This window comes from Nelumbo lutea, chromosome 3 (assembly GCF_056320005.1).
Source record: "Nelumbo lutea isolate HS-2025 chromosome 3, American lotus-T2T, whole genome shotgun sequence".
Lineage (NCBI taxonomy): Eukaryota > Viridiplantae > Streptophyta > Magnoliopsida > Proteales > Nelumbonaceae > Nelumbo > Nelumbo lutea.
Genome location: NC_142686.1, coordinates 66,360,614 through 66,387,334, shown reverse-complemented (window position 1 = coordinate 66,387,334; position 26,721 = coordinate 66,360,614). Strand labels below are relative to the sequence as shown.

Below are 26,721 nucleotides of genomic sequence, written 5' to 3'. Positions count from 1 at the left end.
GCTATGTCAATCGAACTAGCTGCACTTGAGCACACCTATACCTGGACCTTGACTGACCTACCACCAGTTGAGCGCACCTATACCTGTTGAGCATTACAAAGCCCACTTGGTAACCTTGGCATCCTTCGATATTTTCTTTGTAGTGAGATCTCTCGATCTTCTTCCATCATTTTTCTCTGTTAAAGGAAATATACCCTTGACATCATTCAAGATGTAGGCATGCTAGGATGCAAACCTAGTATGTTTCCCATTGCACAGCAACATCATTTGGGACCCAAATCTAGCGAGCCAATTGCTCAACCCAATCAATACAGATGATTTGTGGGTCATCTTCTCTATCTCACCATTACAAGACCATAACTCACTTATTCAATTCACATTCCAAGTCAGTTTATGAGTGATCCTAGACAACAACATTTGGATACTGCAATACACATCCTTAGATACCTGAAGGCTATAGCTAAGCAAGGTATATTCTTCCATTTGATTGTGGTCTCTAATTGCAAGCTTATTGTGACTCGGATTGGGCTGGTTGCCCAACCACTCGGAAATCCGTCACCGGCTATCTCACAACTCTAGGACAATCTCATCTGTCATGGAAGAGCAAGAAGCAAGCAACAGTGGCCCACTCTTCTGCTGAAGCAGAGTACCATGCAATGGCATCTGCCACCAGTGAACTATTATGGCTGAAGCAAGTCTTCTTTGATCTTGGTCTCTCTCATCCACAACCAATGCATTTATACTATGACAACAAGGCAGCACTCCACATCGCTGCTAATCCAGTATTCCATGAGTGCACCAAACACATTGTAATCCTCATGATCCAACTTGAAGGGGGGTATTAGTAGAATGCCCAATAAACCTAGTTGATGTTATACAGTTTTGTATGCCCTTAGCTTCAATCAAAATGATGTACTCTATGAGTTTATTATAAATGAATAAAAGTGCATATTTGATTCATGTTCCCTTGGTATGTTTCTGTGTAATACCCTTAAACTGGACACTTAATGAGACTCGTGTTAGTTTAGAATGTTCACAGCTAGTGGGTCGGTCTGGGGAGACCTATCCTGACAAGGCTGACACTGTGGCGCCACCAAGTCGATTGGGGTGGCTTGTCTCAGCTACCGGGGTGAGACCCTATGCACATACAGTGTAGGATTAATTGAATCTTTGAACTGGACCAAATTTTCAGTATTGCCCTGGACCTTGGAGATTGATGGGCAAAACTGGAAAGTTACACCCGACCCCTAGACTCGATTATGATACTGCACTAGGTGTCGGATTGGGATGTCTTTGATGTACCAATCAGTGAGATCCTTAGTGGGGGTTAAAACCTGGGTATGTTGGGACAGTCTGAGAATTCATCTGAGTGGGTGATCATAGTGACAGGATCAGCCCCTTTGTCGGACAAAGGTAATGATCGGGGATGCACTCTCACTGATGGAAACCAAGACTGCCAGCAGCCGATTTCAATCATTGAGATTTGTTTTGCAAAATATATTTTATACGAGATATAAAAGCATATAAATTATGGTTTCGAAATGATTCGCAAAAGGTTTTAATTCCCGGGATACATTCTAGAGAGAGTGCAACACTGTTCCTTGCAGCCAAGGGAGAGGTCCTCTCTTGTCGGGCAATGTATGATCATTATGGGTTGAGAGGTTAAGTGTAAGACCATTGAGGATAATGCCTGATGGGTTAATCTTGCATCTACCCACAGTCCTTGGGTGTTACAAGGTGGCTTGGCCCAGGGATCACTTAGGGTAAGTGTTGGGCCCATAGAGCCCATCTGATGGGCTTCAGGGGGTGCACTGTCCATAACAATGTATTCGGCCAGGCTTTGTAACAAAGGCTGGGCTGAACCCATGTGGCTGATGTGTAGATCAATGTTTAGGTCCCATGCCATACAAGGAAGCCCAAATGGGCAACAATTTGGAAGGCTAAATGAATGCATAACCTTAAATGGGCCTTAAGCCCATTTCGAACTGGGCTAATTTGATTAGTCACTTAAGGGGCGAATTCTGAGATGGATCAGTTGATAGGATTTGGCCCACATCCTATCCACTTAGAGAGTCCAACATCTAAATAAGATTTAGATCTGGAAACTTCCTAATTAGATTAGGAGATGACTGATCTAACCTGCAGATAATATAAGGGTTATCCCTTATCTTGAAGGGACTTCTAATCCATATATGATTTGGGTTAGCAACTCCTAATGGGATTAGGAGCTGATCCCTTTAAGTCTATAAAAGGAAGAGATGGCGGCAGCCTTTAGACATCATCACAAGCAAGCAACAGATAGTCTTGTCTTCAGAGCTGAAATCACAGAAGAGAGAATTTTGCACCCTACAAATACTCTCTTGCCGCCTCCTTCCTGCAGCCGCCACCTACAGCAGTTCCATCTCCAGTTCTTGGGAGAAATCAAGATTGGATCTTGATTCCAATCTTTTGGAGAAAAGATTGGTGGGAGTTATATTCACAAGCCATCCAAGTGATTCTTGAGAAGGATCAAGTTCTTTTGGAAGAACACTACTGATTCTGCTCCACCCTACACTCCGCCATCTTCAGTGGGAGCAGATTTTGGATCCTTCCTTGGGCGTGAACACCTCCATTGAGAGATATTACTTCTCTGTATCAGGTATTATTTCTCCCTACTCCTTTTGGTTCAGATCTGGTTCAGTTTATGGTTCAAGAATGATCATTGAAAATATGATTTTCTAAATAGGGAATTCGATTCCCAATTGAAGGGAGAGAAAAATTTTTGAAATTCGCCCCCTTATTCCGCTATCTTTTGGGCGTCCATGTGATGGATTTCCTATCCCTTCAGTTGATGCAAGTTGCGATGAACTTTACACTTGCAGTGAGCCTTAGCTACGATGAAGTTTACTCTCAGGAATAAGTTTGTTACCAATCTGTTAATCAGTTACGGATCTGTTTTGGTTGTTTTATAAATGCCATGTCAACCTCTTTTGGCTTCTTGTAATAAATGCCTATATATACTAGATTATTTTAATGAAGGAGATATTACTTTTCTTCATCAATTCCATGTCTGAGTTTTACAAATTCAACTCAGATCTACAAATTGAGTTTAGTAGGTTCATTTTTAGATTAGGAATACAGATTGGGTGATGATAGAAGGTTAGATCCAGTATCCAACAACAAATGGGTTTTGACGTTGTGCAATCTGAACGCTCCCTCGTGTACTATGACTCGGACTATGATTGTGTGTCAATCTAGCTGGGCCGAGCTAAAGCGAGCTGCAAGGGAAGAAATGTGAGAGTGCTTGGGCAACTTTTACCTAGGATGGGCACTCTGATGCTTAATTCAGTAGACGAAATGGGATTTCTCTGAGAGTGTGAGAGAGCTTGAGAGTATGAGTGTGCATACCTTTTTGGGTGGATCTAAGGCGCCTTATATAGGTCCTTGGACTCAGGGGGCTCAGGGTAACAGTTTTGAGCTCTTTGTGGAGCAATTTCCCTGTTTTCAAGCGCATTAAAGTGTTAGTTGAGAGATCTTTGCGGGAGTGGTTCATCCAAGTGAAGTCAAAGAGAACGACTTGGCGAGTCGTTCTAATGGTTGCGTTGTCGACGCCTTTGGTGGTGAACTGCTAGGGACAGTTAGCAAGCTCTTCCTCGCAAGTTGCCTAGGGTCCTCTCAGCTCAGCCGGCTCCTAGAACAACTCATCGTAATCTTACAGGTCTGCCAGCTCGGCCTTGCCGAGGTGGCAATCAGTCCGAGCAAGGTGGAGATAGGCCTGGGCAAGGTGCTCCAAGCTAACTTACCAAGCTGTTCTGCTGACTCAGCACCAATGTGTCATCAGGAAGCCACGTACCGCTTTTTGGATGGGAGGACCAAATTACTACTCATCAGGTTTGAAACAATAAAAGAAGTTTTCAGTCCAAAAATCCATTTTAGGCTGAATCAGAAATGCTAACAATTAACATTCAACCAATGGTTAGTTGAATTAAAACGTGATTGTAGTATTAAATAGGGGCCGTGCGAACGTATACCCCCGCTACAACAAATTATGACGTACACTCTCCCAATGGGAAGAGTGTTGGCTTCCTTGATCTGTTGCTTGTGTCAAATGCAATAAAAACTTGTATCCCCATAGGAGTATTACGATTATCAATTAATCCTATTTACATTTTAGTTTAGATAAACATAAGTTCATGAAAATCAATGATGAATTTTGCAATTCAAAATTGTATTTAACGTAACTAATCATGAAAGCAACATATTGCTACCAAATAACATCAGAAGAATGCTTATGATCGACAGAAGATAATGTATTACCAATTTACTTCAATAACAGATGCTACACTTAAGTGTTGATTAATTAAAATAGAACACCATGACATGTTAACAGTGCAGTTTCTTCCTTCTTCATGGCTTTCTGAACTTTCACAATTTGAGACCTTGACTAATATGCTGCCATTCTCATTGTTAAAATCAGTCAAAACCCAATTCGTGTTCCTGACTAATGTTGCTATTCTTCAGTCCTCGGTTTCATTAGAAACTCAAACCAAAATCATATAGTCTGGAAAGGAAAAGATCATTAGGAGCAGAGAACAGAATTTGTTTGGGAGAATGCAGATGACTCTTAGGATTGAAAATGTTGCCACAATTGAAAGGTGATGTTTCCTGGGTCACTAAGAAAACAGACACAAGATCACAAACTAAACGGATGCATCAAACACCAAACCAAACTAACAACAGTTTGTCACAGCTTATCCTTTTCAAGGTCTCCAAACAGCCATTCCAGGGGAGAGCAACCAAATCTGAAGCCTAATGAAAACCTTTGCTGCAACTTTGATGGGCCACAGAATTCGAGCATCTGTTCACAAAAGAAAAAGGAAATCTCCACGTTTCAAGCACGAGAGAGAATATTCGTGACCAGAAACATAACTCTCTTGCAGGAGACTCCCTGACCAGAAACATAACCCTTTGCTGCAACTTTGATCGGCTCAGAACTATCCAATAACAAATTAAGCCTCCAAGACTGAGGATTTCCAGGCTTGAATTCAACTCAGAGCTACAAATAAGTTCGGTAGGTTAGCTCTAAATTTGCTTTTAGATTAGGAATACGGGTTGGGTGATGATAGAAGGTTAGATCCAATAACAACGTCAAGATGGATTTGAAGCAAGAAAACAAGTTAAGTCGAAAATCCATTTTAGGCTGAATCAGAGATGAAGCTATGAATTCACATTCAACGAATGGTTAATCGAATTAAAACTTGATTTTAGTATTGAGTAGGGGCCGCGCGAACGCGTTCCCCCACTACCACAAATTATGACGTACACTCTCCCACTGGGGGAGATGTTAGGCGGGCACCCCTCCTCTGTGCAATGGAGGTCGCCAACCTAGGCCATGGGCCTTCTTGTTCACCCATCGACCCCGTCCAGGTAAGTATGTTTCTCTTCTCTTCATTGTCTCTTCTTATACCTCCCTCTCTTACTTGCTTCTTTTCTATCTTGCCGATGTGGTACTAGAAGTAAATGAAAACCTTAGGCCTACTGTTAGCATCCTACCTTGTGCTTTCCACATGAGAGTTTATCGATTGGTTGTCACCTGAGGCATAGAACCAGTAGTGGGATCTGAGCACACAATGACTTTGTATATTGGTTTTTCTTTTTATTTTGATGAGAAATTTTCCTTGAACATCCATTAACGCTATGTTTGGTTTGAAGGAAAGAATAGGAAAAGGAAGAGAAAATGCAGGGAATTCTATACAAGATTTGTAAAGGTTTTTCTTCCTTTCCTTTCCTTTCCCTACTTTTTCCTTCAAACCAAACATAGCCTACAGATCCTCTTTTTCAGTGCTTTTGGCTCAGTTTGGAAGGAGTACAAATACAAATATGTACTGTCCAAATACATACAAAATACAAGGTTTTGCACTCTACAAATTTGTATTTGTACTCCTTCCAAACTGAGCCCTTGTGTAAAAGAATCAACATCCATACAAACTATGAGGAGACTACTGAGTCACTCCTAATATGGGACTTCATCACCATGCATCAGCATCCTATTTTTATAAAGCAAGGTGTATAGAATATACTGCCTGCAATAAGCTCCAAAACTAAGCATCCTTTGGTGAATTAGTTGATTACATATATGTAAGCCGCCAGCTTCATTCACCATGAAAGTTGGTCAGTACCCACTGTAATGGGCAGATAATTTCAGCAACACTCCACTGTCCTCTCATGGAGTAATCTTAACATTAACAACAAAAAAAAAAAAAACCTGTCACTCTGTTTGAGTTTTTTTGGGTTTATGCGAAAATGTCAACCTGGATAACTCTATAACCAAAGGCAATCTGAACTGCCATCCAAAATACAGAAATAGAGTACTGTTTCAATTTCTTCTTATGTTGCAGTTTCAATCGTTTCAGATTCATAGTAGAAACTTTTGTCCTCCTACCATGCATAAACAAATTGTAAGGTTGCTCATCCAAGATGTAGAACTAACAAGCAACAAGTCAGGCACTTGGATGCTAAATTGATGAAATGTAGAACTAACAAGCTCACTTGTCTCCTATTATACTTTGAATCAGTGAAAGAAGCTTAACTGCAAAAATTAGAAGTAAGAAGTTCATTATTTTGCTTGATCAATGTAATGTATCCTAACCTGTTTCTAATTTTTATGTACCAGATGAGTATAAATGATTTTGTGTGAGGTTGCATTTGATGCTTGTTTGAATATAATGTGCATTAAATTAATAATGGCTTGTTAAGCTTTTTTTCTCATTTTCATTGTACAGGTTCTAGATTGCGTTTGCATTCTTAGCCCAACCCCAACTGGAAATTTTCCTGAAAATGAGTTCTACCCGAGGAAAAGAACCAATTATGTTATGGGCCCGGGTGTAGGATCTCGTCACAGGGCAGTCCACGGGGAAAACTCCTAGCCTTCCCTTGCCCTTCCCTTTGTGTGCGGACCCTATTGTGGCGAACTAGGGGGTGATTTGTCTATGAAATCACCCTAACTCTCTTAAGCTTTTTCTTGATCGAAAATTCAATGCTTTATTCCAATTCCAAGCTCCTTTAAATAGGAGGTTACAAGAGGGTTTCCTTATTGTATTTGGCTATAATAATCCCTCTCTTATCACAACTCAAACTCCTAATTCTAATTAACTTCCTATTTCTAAGGGTAACTCAACTCCTATTAAGAATAGGGGATAAAGGAAAGTGTAGCTGGCGGTTGGCGAGCAGAGCTGCCGTGGCATTTGGGCCTACCCTGATGAGCTGTCGTGTGGACCCTGCTCTACTGCTGCTGTCGGGTGGTGCGCGCGTCTCACAGCGCTGCTGCCATGGTGCGTGCTGCTGCCCAATGCTGCTGCCGCGCGGTGCGTGCTGCGCGATGCCGGGCGGGGTGGTTAGGCTCGCCTACGAATGTGTCTACCGCTTCTGTGTCCGCAACAAATTATACAAGAAAAAAAAAAGTAAAATTGATTGAAAAACTTAAAATGAAAGAATTGTTGGGGCTTTCTCAAAAGAGAGAAAAGCCTCCAAAAATAGGCGTATGCCGCTGGATGCGGCAAGCACACAGTATTCTTTAGTAAAAGGCGAAAGAATAGTTCACTCTGTGCTCACCGCGCGGCTGCGTGAGTCCAAATAAGTGCTGATGACCATCTTTTATAATTGGTGGTGTGTGTGGAGTTCTCTTCTCGCATCCCATATGGGATATTAGAGTTCAGATCTGTGCCCCATAAGGAGGCGCCCCGCAACGTCCCACAGCACATCCCCACCATGTATTGGGAACATCTTCCGATGATGACATCATATGTTCTGATACTATCATCGGGAGATGTTCTCAATACACAGCGGGGATGTGCTGTGGGGCGCCCTCTTGTGGGGCGCAGATGTGAATTCAAGATATTAGTGTGCTATACTGCTGGTCTGCTGTTCTTGGTTACTGCCTCCAGCCTCCTATAGACAAATGCAACTCTTCAACGTTAGGTCAGCCCACACCAAAGCCCAACAAAACAACCGGTCAACCTTTGTGATCCATCGGAGCCCGGGCTGCATCTTAGTCCAATACACCAAGCCCAATCTAAGCTCGTTATTTGGACACCAGTTGGGGCCCGGCCAACTCAAACTTCTACGAAATGCCAAAAAAAGTCTGTATATTTTCTACTTTTAGTTTTTTATTATTATTTGGATCCAATGTCCAAAATCTCTTTTGAAATGTTTTTCATTTATTTGTAGATTATATGAAGAAAGGATTTTAAAACAAATAAAGAAATTGGCTACAGAACCCCACCTATGCCCATGAGAAAATAGAAAGCTGAGGCAAAGTTTTCAAGGAGTAAGCTATATCATGAATTATTGTTATACACTGTCTACTTGCATATTCAAAAGGTTAACTATTGACAATGCACCACAAAAAGCATTCAGCTGCTTGATATTTCTGCTCTTTGCTTCCTTATGAGTCTCAAAATGAGAGCTTGCCATTCAGCTTGAGTTGATTTCTTGGCTGTAGACTCTTACCCTGTTGCTGCAATCACTCTACAATGATCTCTCAATAGAACAAAAGCAATAGAGGCTTTTAATTCAATGTTTCCTATAGGAACCATCAGGATATGAGCAATCTTTGAATGTCTTAATAGTTAATGGCCTGACACAAGCCAGAAGGAGATCGAATTTCAGATTATTGAGTTGGATGGACGTAATTGATGACTGCTTTAATCACCCATATGGGATTAGGTGCTGCATTATCATACAATTCTCTGTTTCTGACATCCCATATAAGTCGAAGAGCACGAACAAACCACTGCTGAAACTCATTTTGTTCTTTCTTTGGTCATGTCCGAAGGCAGATAGGATTTTACCAATCTTGAATCCATCAATGAATCATACCACTTTTGACAACACACACATTGACTTGCGTATATATCAACCCAAACAGCTCTTGCAAAAGAATTAAAAGAAATGTAGCTTCCATAAAAAGAGTTGGAACCAGAAAGAAATCTTTACCTAATGCTCTTCCATGGCACTATGTGAGTTGGATGAAGGGGTAGTTCTCCTGTGAAGCATTGGTAAGCAGATTTTACAGTATAAAATATGGGTATTTGAGTGCCTCCGAACTCTCTATATGTGCAGGGTAAGGCTGTGTACATATAGAAATCGGATTTGGTCCTCACAAGACTGTTCTCAGTCCCTTGCAACCGTGCAATGGGAATATCTCCCCCTGAAAATAAATATACAACTATGGAGATATTCCCAATGCACAGATGTAAAAGGCTGTTGAAAGATGTATGAATTTGCCTTTTTAAGAATATAATTGCATCCCATGCATCTCTTTTATTAACAAGTGAAAAGTGTGTTCTACACCCTCCATAGAGCCAAAATATAGTGTTCTTTTATCTGGTTATTCCCTGTAGTCTGTAGACTATTCTTAGGCACACACCTTTGTATAAGAGTTCTATTCCAGAAAGATCTTCTCTAGTTATGTTCTTTCCTTTCAATGGGTTAAGTTGGTTTTTGAAAAAATATCTTTAGGTGGCTATGGTACTTGTAGCACTCATCCAAGACTCAATTCTTTGTTGTTATTAGTTATTACTTATCACAACAGTATCTCCCTGTAAATTCATGGATGGTTTACATTTTCTTCATAGGAAAAAGTTGGACCAGCCATACGAATATGTTCGGAAGTTGAAGACTTCCTATCACAAGGCATTCCCCTCTATTGGAAGACAAGATGATTTCCAACTTCGCCATGCTGCTCATACAATTTGGGTGTCCTCAGTGTACCCAACTCTTTGTCATCATTTGATAAAAAATCTATTATTATTACTTCCAGTTCTTGTGGCACAAGGTGTAACTAAAAGCTAGAATAGATAGAGAGACAGTGGAGCTCACATTACCTCAGCTGCCATGTGAACTTCTTACATCGTTTGCTTCCTTGATCTGTTGCTTGTGCTAAGTGCAATAAATCAATTAATTCTATTTGCATTTCAGTTTAGACAAACATTAGTTCATGAAAATCAATGATAAATTCTGCAACTAAAAATTACAGAACAATAATTAAAAGAACCCAATAAAGAATGAGAAGGAAAAGACTGAAAGAGATGAGTCACCCGGGTATTCTAATTGCATTTAATGTGGATAATCATGAAAACAATATATTGCTACCAAATAACATCAAAAGAAGGCTTGTGATCGACAAAAGTAAATGCATTACCAATTTACATGAACAACAGAAGCTACACTAAATTTGATTAATTAAAATAGAACACTGTAATATGTCCTTAGTAGTGCAGTACCTTCTTTCTTCATGGCTTTCTAAACTTTCACAATTTGAGACCATGGCTAATGCTGGCATTCTCATTAAGTCAAGACTCAATTCATGTTCTTGACTAATGTTGCTATTCTTCAGTCTGTCAGTTTCATTAGAGACTCGAACCAAAAGCATATAGTCTAAAAGAGGACAAGATCATTAGAAGAAGAGTATAGAATTTTCTGGGTTGCCAAAACCATTGCTACATGTCAAAATTTGAATAAAAAGGATCACTTGCTCAAAGGGCTATGCCACAAGGAAAGAGTCATATGGCTTAACACATGAATTAGTTCGGGTCTCCAAATCCACTATAGAAGTCAAGATTAAGAACTACATGCATTTCTTTTTCAGTTTCAAAGTGTTTTTGATTCATTAAACTGGAAATGAATTGTGTATCTTTATAGACTGAAGAATAAACAATTTAATAGGTGGCTCATTCAAGAAGCAGCACCAATCAATTGGACACACTGGAATGTTAGTTTGATCGAAAGTATTTTAGTTTTTCCTTATAAACCCACTAAAATAGAAAACCTTCTCTGACAGTCTAGTAGCTCATCTCCTAATTTTCAAATGCTCCTCCGAAAGCTAAGAGTACCATTTGAAACAAATTACCAAAAGTATGGAGCGGAGAGAGAGCTTAAATCACGAAAGTAGTGGTAGTAAACAAAGAACACTTTTGATCTGTTTTAAAGCAAACAATGACTATTTCTGCATCTTCTCAAAAAATTAAAAAAAAAATGCTTGAGCATGAAATATAGAAGGCTTTCTCTGACTTCTGAAATATTTTTCTTTCTTCATTGAAGAGCCAACAAGTTTAGTGGAGAATTCAAAAACCCAGGTGGCTTTAAGGCAATTGTCTCTGCTTTTTCAGAAAAAAAAAATGGGCCAGCCGATTGCAATCTCCATTAGCAATAAAAACTTGTGTCCCCATAGGAGTATTGCAATAATCAGTTAACCCTGTTTACTTTTCAGTTTAGATAAACATGAGTTCATGAAAATCAATGATGAATTTTGCAATTCAAAATTACATAACAACAATATTTAAAAGAACCCAATAAAGAATGAGAAGGGGTAGCCTGAAAGAAATGAGTCACTCTGGGGGTCTTCTAATTGTATTTAATGTGGCTAATCATGAAAACAACATATTGCTGAAAGGGATGAGAGATCCATCCCATGGACGCCCAAAGATTGCGGAATAAGGGGCGAATTTCAAAAATTTTCTCTCCCTTCAACTGGGAATCACACTCCCTATTTAGAAAATCATATTTTCAATGATCATTCTTGAACCTTAAACTGAACTAGATCTGAACCAAAAGGAATAGGAGAGAATTATACCCGATACGGAGAAGTAATATCTCCCAACAAAAGTGTTCACGCCCAAGGAAGGATCCAAAGACTGCTCCCACTAAAGATGGCGCAGTGCAGGATGGAGCAGAATCAGCAGTGTTCTTCCCCAAGAACTCTGTCCTTCGCAAGAATCAGTAGAATGGTACGTGAACACAGCTTCCTTTCAATCATTTCTCAAAGAACTGATGTCAAGATCCAATCTTGACTTCTCCCACAACTGGAGATCGAACTGGCAAACAGGGCGGCAAGAACAGGGAGGCGGCAAGAGAGTATTCGCAGGGTGCAGAAAACTCTCTTCTTGTTTCAGCACTAAAGAGGATCTGATGTATGTCTCCTAAAAACTACCGCCCCTTCCTTTTGTCGACTTAAAACATCAGCTCCTAATCCCATTAGGAGTTGCTTATCCAAATCATATTTGGATCAGCCTTCTCTTCTAGTGATAAGGATAAACCCTTATCTTATCTGCAGATTAGATTAGCTTTTTCCTAATCCCATTAGGAGGTTTCTAGATCTGAATCACATTCAGATCTGGACTCTCTGAGTTGATAGGATTAAGACCCTATCCTATCTGCTAATCCATCTCAGAATTCGCCCATTTAATTAACTAAATAAATAGCCCAATTCGAAATGGGCTTTTAGGCCCATTAAGCTTATGTGCTCACTTAACCTTCCTAATTGCTGCCTAGTTGGGCTTCCTTGTATGGCGTGGGACCCAAGCATTGATCTACACATCAGCCACATGGGTTCGGCCCAGCCTTTGTTACAAGGCCTGGTCGAATACACTGTTAAAGACAGTGCACCCCCTGAAACCCATCGAATGGGCTCTATGGGCCCAACACTTACCCTAAGTGGTCCCTGTGCCAAGCCACCTTGTAACACCTAGGGACTGTGGGCAGATGCAAGATAAGCCCATCAGGAATTATCCTCAATGGTCTTACACTTAACCTCTCAGCCCTTAATGATCATACACTGCCCGACAAGAGAGGACCTCTCCCTCGACTACAAGGAACAGTGTTGCACTCTCAACTTATATGGATCCCGAGAATTAAAACCCTTTTGCAAATAATTTAGAAACCATAATATATATACTTTTATATCTCATATAAAATATACTTTGCAAAACAAATCTCAACGGTTGAAATCGGCTGCCAGCAGTCTTGGTTTCCAACAGTGAGAGTGCATCCCCGCTCATTACCTTTGTCCGACAAAGGGGCTGATCCTGTCACTATGATCATCCACTCAGATGAATTCTCAGATTGTCCCAACATACCCTGGTTTTGACCCCCGCTAAGGATCTCACTGATTGGTACATCAAAGACAGCCCAATCCGACATCTAGTGCAGTATCATAATCGAGTCTAGGGGTTGGGTGTAACTTTCCAGTTTTGCCCATCAATCTCCAAGGTCCAGGGCAATACTGGAAATCTGGTCCAGTTCAAAGATTCAATTAATCCCACACTGTATGTGCCTAGGGTCTCACCCCAGTAGCTGAGACAAACCACCCCAACCGACTTGGTGGCACCACAGTGTCAGCCTTGTCAGGATAGGTCTCCCAAACTGACCCACTGGCTGTGAACATTCTAAACTAACACGAGTCTCATTAAGTGTCCAGTTTAAGGGTATTACACAGAAACATACCAAGGGAACATGAATCAAATATGCACTTTTATTCATTTACAATAAACTCATAAAGTACATCAATTTTGATTGAAGCTAAGGGCATACAAAACTGTCTAACAACTCCCACTTGCACTTAGGTCCAACCAGGTACTAGCCGGAGTCCCATACTTTCCACGTGTTTCATAAACACTTTCTGTGTCAGTGGCTTAGTCAATGGGTCTACCACATTCTCTGCTAATGCTACCTCTTACTATCATCCTCCCGTAGGTCCAGTGTTGTCATACAACAATGGAATGGGTGATGTTCTAAATTCCAAATTCAAGAATGAACACCTCCATTCACAAGCAGCCTCACTTACGGCAATGCGCTCGGCTTGGGTTGTGGACTATTAATTTGCAACTTAGGACCCCTATTCGCTGACACTCAGGAAACAACACACAATCCTATCATGAAAATATATCCAGATGTAGACTTTCTATCATCTGGGTCTAACTGAAAATCGACATCTGTATACCCTTGGATCTGTAGTGAGCTACCGTCGAATACTAGACAAAACTCTTTTGTCCTTCGAAGGTACTTAAGTATGTTTTTCACAGCAGTCCAATGCTCCTGCCCTGGGTTGGCCTGGAATCTACTTACTACACTCACTGCCTGAGCTATGTCAGGACGAGTGCACAGCATGGCATACATGATGCTCCCTACGGCTGAGGCATAAGGAACATCTTTCATGCCATCAATCTCCTCAGAAGTCTTGGGAGACATCTTCTTGGAGAGAGTGACTCCGTGCCTAAAAGGAACATTTCCTTTCTTGGAGTTTTCCATGCTGTATCTCTTGACTATTTTGTTAATATAAGCAGATTGGGATAATCCTATTATCCGCTTCGATCTATCTCTATAGAGTCGAAGACCCAGTATATAGGAGGCTTCTCCAAGATCTTTCAGGGAGAATTGCTGTGATAGCGATACTTTCACCGTAGTTAACATACATACATCATTCCCAATGAGTAGAATGTCATCTACATACAGAACCAAGAAGGTAACCTTTTCTCCACTGTACTTCTTGTAAACACAGGGTTTATCCGGATTCTGTTCGAAGTCAAACGATTTGACGACAGAGTCAAAACGGATGTTCCAACTTCTAGAAGCTTGCTTAAGTCCATAAATGGATCTATTAAGTTTACATACCATGTTTTCCTGACCCGCAGTTATGAAGCCTTGCGGCTGCTGCATATAGATATCTTCAGTAAGATCTCCATTCAGGAATGTAGTTTTGACATCCATTTGCCAAATCTCATAATCATGGTATGCTGCTACAGCTAGCAGGATCCTATTGGATTTAAGCATGGCCACAGGTGAAAAGGTTTCCTCATAATCGATGCCCTCTTTCTGAGTGTACCCTTTCGCCACCAGACGAGCTTTGAAGGTCTCAACCCTACCATCGGGGCCCTTCTTCCTCTTGTAAATCCATTTGCAACCGATTGCTTTTACCCCGGAGGGCGGATCTACTAGAATCCAGACTCCATTGGTCTCCATTGAGTCCATCTCTGCTCTCATGGCCTCCACCCACTTCTGGGAATCTATGTCCAACATAGCTTCCGTGTAAGACACGGGATCCTCCTCACTAGTCAAGGTTTCCACCAGGTAACTATCTTGGTCATAACCATAACGGACTGGTGGCCTGGATACCCGAGTGGATCTTCTAAGTTGGTCACTACCTGGAACTTGTGGGACATCTCCCACTGCTCCTGAGCTCTCCAGATCAAGAACAACTTCCTGACGATGGGTGTCCAAGATATAGTCGGTTTTCAAGAATTGCGCATTACGACTGCAGAACACTTTCTGCTCAATTGGGTCATAGAATAGGTAACCTACAGTGCCTTTTGGGTAGCCTACAAATAGGCAACGGCTGGTCTTGGATTCCAACTTGTTCGCACTCGTTCTTTTAACGTGTGCTAGACAATCCCAAATTTTCAAGTGTCTGATACTTGGTTTCTTTCCGATCCAAAGTTCATATGGAGTATTCAGAATCGATTTGGTTGGAACCCGATTCAGCACATAAATCGCAGTCTCTAATGCGTAACCCCAAAAGGATGTGGGTAACTCTGAGTGTATGAGAAGCGACCGGACCATATCCAATAAGGTCCTTTTCCTCCTCTCCGAAACACCGTTAAGTTGTGGTGTAGCAAGAGGAGCTAATTGTGATACTATCCCATTGTCCTTTAAGTAGTCCTTGAATTCGATAGAGAGATACTCGCCACCTCGATCTGATCGAAGGGCTTTAATTTCTCTCCCTAACTGTTTCTCGACCTCTTGTCTAAACTCTTTGAACTTTTCAAAGGATTCAGACTTGTGTCTCATTAGGTACACGTAACCGTATCGTGAAAAATCATCTGTGAAGGTGATGAAATACACGTGTTGATTTCGTGTCCTAACACTCAGGGGACCACATACATCAGTATGTATTAGGTCAAGTGTGCATGTACATCTTTCAGGCTTACCGTTAAATGGTCGTTTCGTCATCTTGCCTTGTAGGCAAGGCTCACAAGTGGGAAGATCTTCTACAGTTAGAAAATCCAAAGGACCATCCTTTACCAACCTTGTGATTCGGTCAACACCGATGTGGCCAAGTCGGTAATGCCACAGACACGTGGGATGAACTATATCACGGGCTCTCTTCTTGGGGATTTCAGCCGACGTAGTTTCGGTTATGTGAGTTTCTAGAGAAGGATTTAGAACATAGAGACCGTTCTCCAGTTCCCTGTATGCGATGAATCTGTTGTTTCTTTTAATAGTAATCGTATTACTAAAGAAGACAGAATAACCATCTGCACACAGTTTTGAGACAGAAATCAAAATTCTCCTTAAATTTTGCACATAAAGACAATCTTTCACTTCAATTGTTCCTTCTCTAAAAATTAACTCCATGGTTCCTATGGCCACGGCTGCAACAGTTGCAGTAGTCCCCAAGTAGAGTGTGACTTCTCCTTCACTCAGCCTTCTGCTTACCTTGAACTCCTGTAGTGAGTTACACGCATGAGTTGAAGGCCCGGAGTCAATACACTAGGATGTAGAAGCTACCAACAAATTGGTTTCTATAACACAAGTTTTGAAGTTACCTTTCTTGGATTCCAGGTAGGCAGGACAATTCATTTTCCAGTGGCCGGTCTTCTTGCAGAAGTGACAGGCATCCGATGCTTTATCTTTCTTCTGCTTCTTGCTCTTAGTGGCTTTCTTCTGAGCCTTCTTTGCCTTCCTCTTTCTCTTGCATGTCTTGCCAGCTTCAACAAGCATGGCTACAGGCTCATCCTTCCTAATCAGTTCTTCAGCTCTTTGCAACATATTGCTGAGCTCTTGCAAGCTGACATTCAGCTTGTTCATGTTATAGTTCATGATGAACGGATTAAAGGAAGGAGGCAAAGAGTTAAGGATAGCATCTATCCGGGTTGCAAGGTCCAGCCTGGATCCAAGAGCCTCCAGTTCGTTGATGTATCCCATCATCCGAAGACAATGGTCATGAATTGTTGACCCTTGGACATTTGAACGGTCATGAACTATTTCAAGACCTTTTGTCGAGTTGAACGATTCTGCTCTTCATATATTGTCCTGAGACTGTCCAATATGTCTTTGGCAAGTTCGATCTGATCGAACTGCCTCTGTATCGGGTTGTCCAAGGAGGCAATGACGTAACACCGGGCAAGGGAGTTTTTCTCCTCCCATTCTTGATAGTCTCTCCTTCGGGCCTTAGAAGCCCTATCACCCGGACGCTCCAGGGTAGGATTTTTTTTTTGCCACTTTATCCAGTTTTTCAGAAGCTAGGACCAGCATAAGGTTCCTGTACCAGTCAGCATAGATTGGACCCTTCAACTTGTTGTCATCAAGCAGTTTTGCAAAAGATCCGTTTGCCATTTTCTGATAAAAGAGCAAACATCAGTCCACATCCTAATTTGATTCATGTTCATTTCATAGATATGGATTTTAATCTACGATCCATTTCCATTTATTCATCTATGAGATTTCCCTCCTTTCTCAGTGACGGAGACTACGGGTTGTCTCTGGAAATGTGGGAAATCACATAGGGTGCATGGAGCCAACTGTTTCAGCTGCATAACCCCACTACCTATCTGTGAAGGATCATATCCACTCATCATATGAGTTTTCCCTTTGGCCTCTGTCAGACAATGTTCATAGCCGTTTTCAGGTAAACCTTTCTGTCCAGTGAGTGCTTACCCATCATATTCGTGAACGCCAAGGTACCGTGAGAGAGTTCCCATTTTCTGGTGAAGCCCCGCCCACATTGGTCTATGATGCCCCTATCATCTTATGAAACACCCAGACAAGCCCAACAGCAAATGGATAGTCCATTTTCTAGTGCGTTTCCTCATTACTGAAGGACCCATCCTCATGCTAATGATGGAAGGCCTTTAGAGAGTTCATCATATGAATCTCCCTATCACATGCACTCATATTAGCTGGAGGGAATAAAATTATGCCCTAGTTTGATTTAGGTCAAACCAAAGTGGCTCCCACTGACTTTCATAAAGCCAGATTTCGGTGGGCCTAAATCGGCTAGGGTTCCGCACGTAACCTCTTGATGAAGTGTGCAGCCCACCACTGAGGGAGGTCATCCAATGACCAAAAGGGACACCATGGCAATGATGTGCATTCAGCCATGGTGTGCGCAAGAGCCACTGTCGAATGAGCATGGGCCAAGTGCTTATGGCCCATGTACGTAGCACATCACACATCCATACATCACATGCAGGGATAAATTGATTCAATCAATTAATTATCTGTAAGGCCCATTGGAAGCCCGTTAAAATTCCATAATATTAACCATTAATATTATCTAGGTATATGGGCTGAATTAGGATTACCCAGTTTGGCCCATATAGCTTTATCCTTTAAAATGGGCTTTTGCAGTTTTAACTATTTAAAACTGGGCCTTTACAGGTTGGGCCGAATTAACCATTTAATTAAATATCAATCCTTAGGCCCATTAGTGGGAAATTAGGGCTAACTTTCAGCCTTGATTAAACCCTAGAATTGGTCCAAAAAGTTTGAACCAATCTCGGTTCGAATGGGTCTAGGGTTTGATTTTTAATTAAATCCTTAATTCAAGAAAATAATCTGAAATTAAATACTGATAAAAGAAAAAAAACAAGAATCAGTCAATCAGGGTTGTTCGCACAATCCATCCTGCAAAACAGAGGTTAGATCACAGAATGCAGTTTCACAAACTGCAAATTGCAGATAGTGTTTCTCCCATTTGCGAAATCTCCTTCTCTACGAAATCTCCTTTTTTACGCCACCATCTTCGATCCAAAAAAAAAAATAGAAATCCTATTTCTATTAATAATTACATCAGATCGAATACCTATACATTGAGTCTAGAAAAAAAAATATTTACAGACCCAAAAAATAATTCAAGAACTGCAAAATCGCAGGTTCCCTGTGCAAACCAAGAATTCGATCTCCTCTTGTACGAACAGCCCATAAATCAAGAAAATTATAAAGAACAATTCTAAATAATAATCAGATTTATTTAAAATTAATTTCAGATTATTTGCCCATTTGTTTTGGGAACAAATTTCCCAAAACCCATATCTGCGCAAATTGGGTAGAACGCCTTCTCCCTAATTGCGTAGGTTCAGATCAGAAACAGAATGGTTCAAGATTTGAACCATGGCTCTGATACCACTGAAAGGGATGAGAGATCCATCCCATGGACGCCCAAAGATTGCAGAGTAAGGGGCGAATTTCAAAAATTTTCTCTCCCTTCAAATGGGAATCACATTCCCTATTTAGAAAATCATATTTTCAAAGATCATTCTTGAACCTTAAACTGAACCAGATCTGAACCAAAAGGAATAGGAGAGAATTATACCTGATACGGAGAAGTAATATCTCCCAACAAAAGTGTTCACGCCCAAGGAAGGATCCAAAGACTGCTCCCACTAAAGATGGCGCAGTGCAGGATGGAGCAGAATCAGTAGTGTTCTTCCCCAAGAACTCTGTCCTTCGCAAGAATCAATAGAATGGTACATGAACACAGCTTCCTTTCAATCCTTTCTCAAAGAACTGATGTCAAGATCCAATCTTGACTTCTCCCACAACTGGAGATCGAACTGGCAAACAGGGCGGCAAGAACAGGGAGGCAGCAAGAGAGTATTCGCAGGGTGCAGAAAACTCTCTTCTTGTTTCAGCACTAAAGAGGATCTGATGTATGTCTCCTAAAAACTGTTGCCCCCTCCTTTTGTTGACTTAAAAGATCAGCTCCTAGTCCATTAGGAGCTGCTTATCCAAATCATATTTGGATCAGCCTTCTCTTCTAGTGATAAGGATAAACCCTTATCTTATCTATAGATTAGATTAGCTTTCTCCTAATCCCATTAGGAGGTTTCTAGATCTGAATCACATTCAGGTCTGGACTCTCTGAGTGGATAGGATTAAGACCCTATCCTATCTGCTAATCCATCTCAGAATTCGCCCATTTAATTAACTAAATAAATAGCCCAATTCGAAATGGGCTTTTAGGCCCATTAAGCTTATGTGCTCACTTAACCTTCCTAATTGCTGCCTAGTTGGGCTTCCTTGTATGGCGTGGGACCCAAGCATTGATCTACACATCAGCCACATGGGTTCAGCCCAACCTTTGTTACAAGGCCTGGTCGAATACACTGTTAAAGACAGTGCACCCCCTGAAACCCATCGAATGGGCTCTATGGGCCCAACACTTACCCTAAGTGGTCCCTGGGCCAAGCCACCTTGTAACACCCAGGGACTGTGGGCAGATGCAAGATTAGCCCATCAGGTATTATCCTCAATGGTCTTACACTTAACCTCTCAGCCCTTAATGATCATACATTGCCCGACAAAAGAGGACCTCTCCCTCGACGCAAGGAACAGTGTTGCACTCTCAACTTATATGGATCCCGGGAATTAAAACCCTTTTGCAAACAATTTAGAAACCATAATATATATACTTTTATATCTCATATAAAATATACTTTGCAAAACAAATCTCAACGGTTGAAATCGGCTGCCGGCAGTCTTGGTTTCCAACAGTGAGAGTGCATCCCTGATCATTACCTTTGTCTGACAAAGGGGCTGATCCTGTCACTATGATCACCCACTCAGATGAATTCTCGGATTGTCCCAACATACCCAGGTTTTGACCCCCGCTAAGGATCTCACTGATTGGTACATCAAAGACAGCCAAATCCGACATCTAGTGCAGTATCCTAATCGAGTCTAGGGGTCGGGTGTAACTTTCTAGTTTTGCCCATTAATCTCAATGGTCCAGGGCAATACTGGAAATCTGGTACAGTTCAAAGATTCAATTAATCCCCCACTGTATGTGCCTAGGGTCTCACCCTGGTAGCTGAGACAAGCCACCCCAACCGACTTGGTGGCACCACAGTGTCAGCCTTATCAGGATAGGTCTCCCAGACCGACCCACTGGCTATGAACATTCCAAACTAACACGAGTCTCATTAAGTGTCCAGTTTAAGGGTATTACACAGAAACATACCAAGGGAACATGAATCAAGCTGTCTAACAATTGCTACCAAATAACATCAAAAGAATGCTTATGATCGACAGAAGATAACGTATTACTAATTTACTTCAATAACTGAAGTTACAGTGTGTTGATTAATTAAAATAGAACACCATGACATGTTCTTAACAATGCAGTTTCTTCCTTCTTCATGGACTTCTTAACTTTCACAATTTAGGGCAGATTTGGCCCTCCAATGACATTGTGATACGTGGCATCTCGGAACAACTAGGTGACACTCGGAATCACTTAGGCAACAACTTACCTTAGCCAAGATGATGGTGTCCCGACCTGGCGACTTGGCATAGGCACCGACCTGGCGACCTGGACTACAACTCAGGACGGCTAGAAGCACCTCGTCACTAGCCGAAGTGACCTCGATGCAAGGAGCGACCTCCTCAAGGGCGTGTCGGCCTGACTGAGGTTCAGGTAGCAACCTGCGAGACATGCTCACCGACAAATTTGGCATGCATATCCCAACACTCCCACGATCCTTGGAAGTTGGCCCACGTACCAAACGTTCCGGAGGGTGGCCAACATGCATGGCAGTTGCCTTCGGGAATCTCGGACCACTTAGACGACCTCTTGGAAATCTCGGATGCGGTGCGTGAAGCCCACGCCAAACAATGCCTATATAAAGGCACCAACCCCAGTGGCATAGTGGGGGAAAGTAAGCATATTGTAGCTCTCATACTTTATGATTTTTAGCTCGCAGTCTACTATGAGAGTACTGACTTAAGCATCGAAGTGACCTCACTGGGTTAGCCACCATGGGTCCTCTGACATTGATTCCTGACACCTAGTGTAGTAGCATAATCGAGTCTAGGGGTCAGGTGTAACATTCCAGTTTTTCCCACTAATCACCAAGTTCTAGGGCAATACTAAAATTCTGGTTCGGTTCAGGGTTTCAAGTAAACCTACACTGCATGTACCTCAGGTCTCACCCTGGTAGTTGAGATAGGCTACCCCAACCAACTTGACGGCACATCAGTGTCAGCCTTAGCAGGATAAATCTCCCCAGATCTATCCAACAGTTGTGAACATTCTAAACTAACACGAGTCTCATATGTGTCCAGTTTAAGGGTATTACACAGAAACACACCACAATAACATGAATCAAATATGTACTTTATTCATTTACAATAAATGTCATAATGTACATCATTCTGATTGGATCTAAGGGCATACATTGTCTAACATGGCCCTCTGGTCAACTCGGCACCTAATATGCAACTCGGCCCTCCGGTCAGCTCGGCACCTAACATGCCCCCAGCTCGATCTGGTCAGCTCGACACCTAGTCCACTCCCAGCTTGGCTTGGTCAACTCGGCATCCAGGTCCTCACCCAGCAAAATTCTCCACTTCGGCCTTGGAATCATCGGCCACTTGGAAGCAGACCGAATGACGAGGTACTTAGCACAAAAAATTGATTGCAATCTCCATTAGCAATAAAAACTTGTGTCCCCATAGGAGTATTGCAATAATCAATTAACCATGTTTACTTTTCAGTTTAGATAAACATGAGTTCATGAAAATCAAAATTCTCCACTTCGGCCTTGGAATCATCAGCCACTTGGAAGCAGACCGAATGACGAGGTACTTAGCACAAAAAATTGATTGCAATCTCCATTAGCAATAAAAACTTGTGTCCCCATAGGAGTATTGCAATAATCAATTAACCATGTTTACTTTTCAGTTTAGATAAACATGAGTTCATGAAAATCAATGATGAATTTTGCAATTCAAAATTACATAACAACAATATTTAAAAGAACCCAATAAAGAATATGAAGGGGTATCCTGAAAGAAATGAGTCACTTTGGTGGTCTTCTAATTGTATTTAATGTGGCTAATCATGAAAACAACATATTGCTACCAAATAACATCAAAAGAATGCTTATGATCGACAGAAGATAACATATTACTAATTTACTTCAATAACAAACAAAAGTTACACTGTGTTGATTAATTAAAATAGAACACCATGACTTGTTGTTGACAGTGCAGTTTCTTCCTTCTTCATGGACTTCTGAACTTTCACAATTTTATACCTTGACTACTATGCTGGCATTCTCATTGTTAAAATCAGTCAAAACCCAATTCGTGTTCCTGACTAATGTTGCAATTCTTTAGCCCTTAGTTTCATTAGAAATTCAAACCAAAAGCAAATAGTCTAGAAAGGAAAAGATCATTAGGAGCAGAGAAAAGAATTTGTTTGGGAGAATGCAGATGACTCTTGGGATTGAAAATGTTGCCACAATTGAAAGGTGATATTTCCTGGGTCACTAAGAAAACAAACTTACAAGGTCACAAACTAAACAGATACATCAAACACCAAACCAAACTAACAACAGTCTGTCATGGCTTATCTTTTTCATGGTCTACAAACAACCATTCCAGGGGAGAGCCAAACCAAATCTGAAGCCCAAGGAAACCCTTTGCTGCAACTTTGATGGGACAGAATTCGAGCATCTATTCACAAAAGAAAAAGGAAATCTCCATGTTTCAAGCAAGGGAGAGAATATCCGTGGCCAGAAACATAACTCTCTTGTAGGAGACTCCCTGACTAGAAACATAACCCTTTGCCGCAACTTTAATCAGCTTAGAACTATCCAATAACAAATATGGCATTGTGAAGCCCCCATCATCTCCAGCTGAAGATTTAGCCTCTAAGACTGAGGAATTCCAGGCTTGAATTCAACTAAGAGCTACAAATCAAGTTTTTAGATTAGGAATACGGGTTGGGTGATGATAGAAAGTTTAGATCCAATAACAACGTCAAGATGGATTTGAAGCAAGCAAATTGATAGCTATGATTATAACCCTAGCAAGTGCACTAGTTATCAAGTAGTACAAAAAATATCGTTCCCACGGGGATTTAATAAAATAAGTATTAGAACTACAGCCTTCCCTAATTATTTGGACAATCGAATTTTAGATTTAAGAGTAAGAACTACTGAAAATAAAAAATATAAAAAAAAATAAAAGCAAGGGCAATTAATAACCAAATATGTAGTGATTGAGTGAAATCGCTAGGACCATTGGTCCACCTAACCATTCCAATGAATATTAATGGATAAGATTAACCAAGATCATTTGTCATTCCCATAAGTTGAAGTTTTTTCCAATTTTATTTAATATTCTTTCCCAAGATATATTAAACCTATTTCTATCAAGTAACCCCTCGATCCCTCAACTAGAGTTCTCAATGATAGAGATGCATTAAATGCAAGAAAAACTCATATATTCAGATGAATCATGTGTATATATCCCTATATACCATTCAATTCACACCATGAATTATGTGGTCAAACATATGAATTCCTCTCCCGATTCATTCATATAAACCTAATCAATTAAGAGATGACCACTCCTAATCGCATTAAGCAAATAACTCATAGGTTATATGGAAATCACGATCTTGGATAAATCATAATGATAAAAATAGATTCATTATCATGGTTAGGCTTCCCACAGCCCTAGCTATAAACAAATCAGTTCATAATAAAGGAAATAAATCAAACAAGATGAAAGAAAGAACTCATGAATTCGCCCGTGGAGTTGAGATCTCCTCTTTTTCTTGCCGCCACCTCTTTCTTGAAGCTTTCTTGATTTGTTGATCTCCTTCTTGAAGTTTCTTGATGATCTTCTTGATTGTCTTCAGAGGGACTTCAGTAATTCATTAATTCAATTATTCATTGACGCCTTGAGCTGGTTCGCCTAACCCTTGATATAGTTTAGGGAGGGGGGCTGTTACAACCACTTGGAGTTATCTCTAGAATAGATAATCCAGGTTAAACTGATCCTATCATATCTTATCTCTTATCTAATGATCTCAATCTTTAACTTTCTAGAATTACATCACAAATTTAAATCTAGTATGACTCTTCTCAGTTTCTTGTTCTTGCATTCATATTAGGCTTCCTCTGCGAATTGGGCTACTGCAAGTCTTTTCTACCAGTTGAGCTTCAGCTGCGAATTGGGCCTTCCTATGAATTTGCCTTGACTTCGGGCCCAGATTTGACTTCGATACACACCGAATCTGCGAAAGCCCAAACATTAAAGTTATAGAATTCTCTCTTATCTTTCCATTGAGTCTTGAATCAGCCCAATCGGATCTCGGATACGAGAGTCAGGCCCAGATTACTGAACGGTGCTGAAACTATGAAAAATCATCCGATTTGCCTTGTTTTTCTCCTGATGCCTTCTTTCATGCCCTGAACCGAAATACAAGAGTAATGAGTCCATTTAAATGTAAATTAAGTGTAGAAAGATTGAATATCCATAGATAAGAATATGATAAATTTTATTCGCATCAAATCCCACCACACTTAAACTTTGTCCGTCCTCGGGCAAGACAAAACTCAAAAAAATAAACCTGGAACAAACTAACTATCCTACCGATTTTTAAACTCAACTCTCCTTCATCTTTCTCCACAAATATTCTAGGTTAACTATTGCATACCGTTAAATCAACACAACCAATTCATACACAACTCATTCATCAGTCAATCCAATTTTTGCTACTATAAACCAAGTAGTAAACTAGGGAAAACATTTTTATCTCCTCTCTCTCTCTCTCTCTTTTCTCTTTGTTTTCTCTTTTCTTTTTTTTTTCTTTTTTCTTTTTCTCTCCTTGGTGGAAGTGAGTGCATTTTATGCTCCATCTCACTTTTAGGGTTACTTGGTTAGTAGGTGCATTTTATGCTCTTTCCTACTATTTGAATTGTTGGCTAATAGGTGTATTTTATGCTCCATCCTACTATTGAATTACTTGGCTGGTAGGTGCATTTTATGTTTCATCCTACCAAAAATATTCACCCTATTTATTTAAACCTAAATTTAGGATTAGCTTAACTGGAAATGGCTTCAGATAGGTCGTGTACTTCTTAATTGTACCTCATTACAAGGTCCACAAGAATTTTCTCAGAATATTGTTTCAATTGATTCCGAAAGAGTTGAGTCTTCTTTTTTTTCTTGTTTTTTTCTGGATAAAAACACGACCTAAATAAAATTTTAGAACACAACCTAAATCCTAAATCCCTTCCTCCACACTTAAAACTTACATTGTCCCCAATGTGAGGTTAAATTCAATGAAATGGCAGAAAAACTAAACTAGAAATGTAAAAACAAAAAGAAAAAGGAAAAACAAACTTCCCTATCGTGAATCGGATCCTCTAACTCTTGTGGTTTCAGCTTTCGGTGTGCTCCCCTTCCATCCATAATGGGTGGGTTCAAATCTGGAATAGGGGCCTGCAAAGCAGAGGGTAACGGTCTCTTATTAGAAATCTCAACATAATATAATGAGCATTACCTTGTCTTGGCTTGAACCCTTCTTGACTGGCCTCCACATATTTCAAAACCTCCTTAACTTCCTCATCCAAGTTAGCTTTCAAAACTTTTTTAGGGTAGGGGAGGGGAAGTTTAATAGCATCTATATTCAGTTTAGGTGTACTCCCTTCGATCTCCATTTGAGAATCGGCTACCTCAACTTTTTGATCGTCATCCTTGATCTCGCCAATAGTCTTTCCACTTCTTAAGGTAATGGCATTCACTTGCTCCCTTGGGTTCTTCTCTATATTGCTAGGCAATCGTCCCTCTCTTCTTTCTGACAGCGTGCTCACAATCTGTTCCACTTGAACTTCTAAGTTCTTAATAGCTGCCTCTTGATTTGAGAATCTTTTATCATGTTCTTGGAGCTTTGCTTCAATAGCATTGATGAACTTAGAAATCATTTCTTCCAAATTACTCTTCTTTTCTTGTGGGGTGGCTGTTGTTGGAATCCCATGGGTGTTTTTTGCTGGTTGTTGTTCTATGAAAAATTTGGATGATTCCTCCAGCCTAAGTTGTATGTGTTTGAGTAGGGGTTGAAATTCGACCTGCCAGTATGAGAGATAAAATTAGCATGCTCATGTGAAGCAA

At 40.7% G+C, this 26,721-nt stretch overlaps 2 non-coding genes across 2 annotated transcripts; both read right to left on the bottom strand.

Annotated features, from left to right (window-relative positions):
• Positions 1-5,254: 5,254 nt before the first annotated feature.
• On the bottom strand, positions 5,255-5,414 carry LOC148865394 (U1 spliceosomal RNA). The gene has a single exon (XR_016111001.1). It is a non-coding gene; the product is annotated as a U1 spliceosomal RNA (small nuclear RNA).
• Positions 5,415-7,481: 2,067 nt separating this feature from the next.
• LOC148865393 (U5 spliceosomal RNA) lies at positions 7,482-7,599 on the bottom strand. The gene has a single exon (XR_016112050.1). It is a non-coding gene; the product is annotated as a U5 spliceosomal RNA (small nuclear RNA).
• Between the last annotated feature and the right edge of the window lie 19,122 nt (positions 7,600-26,721).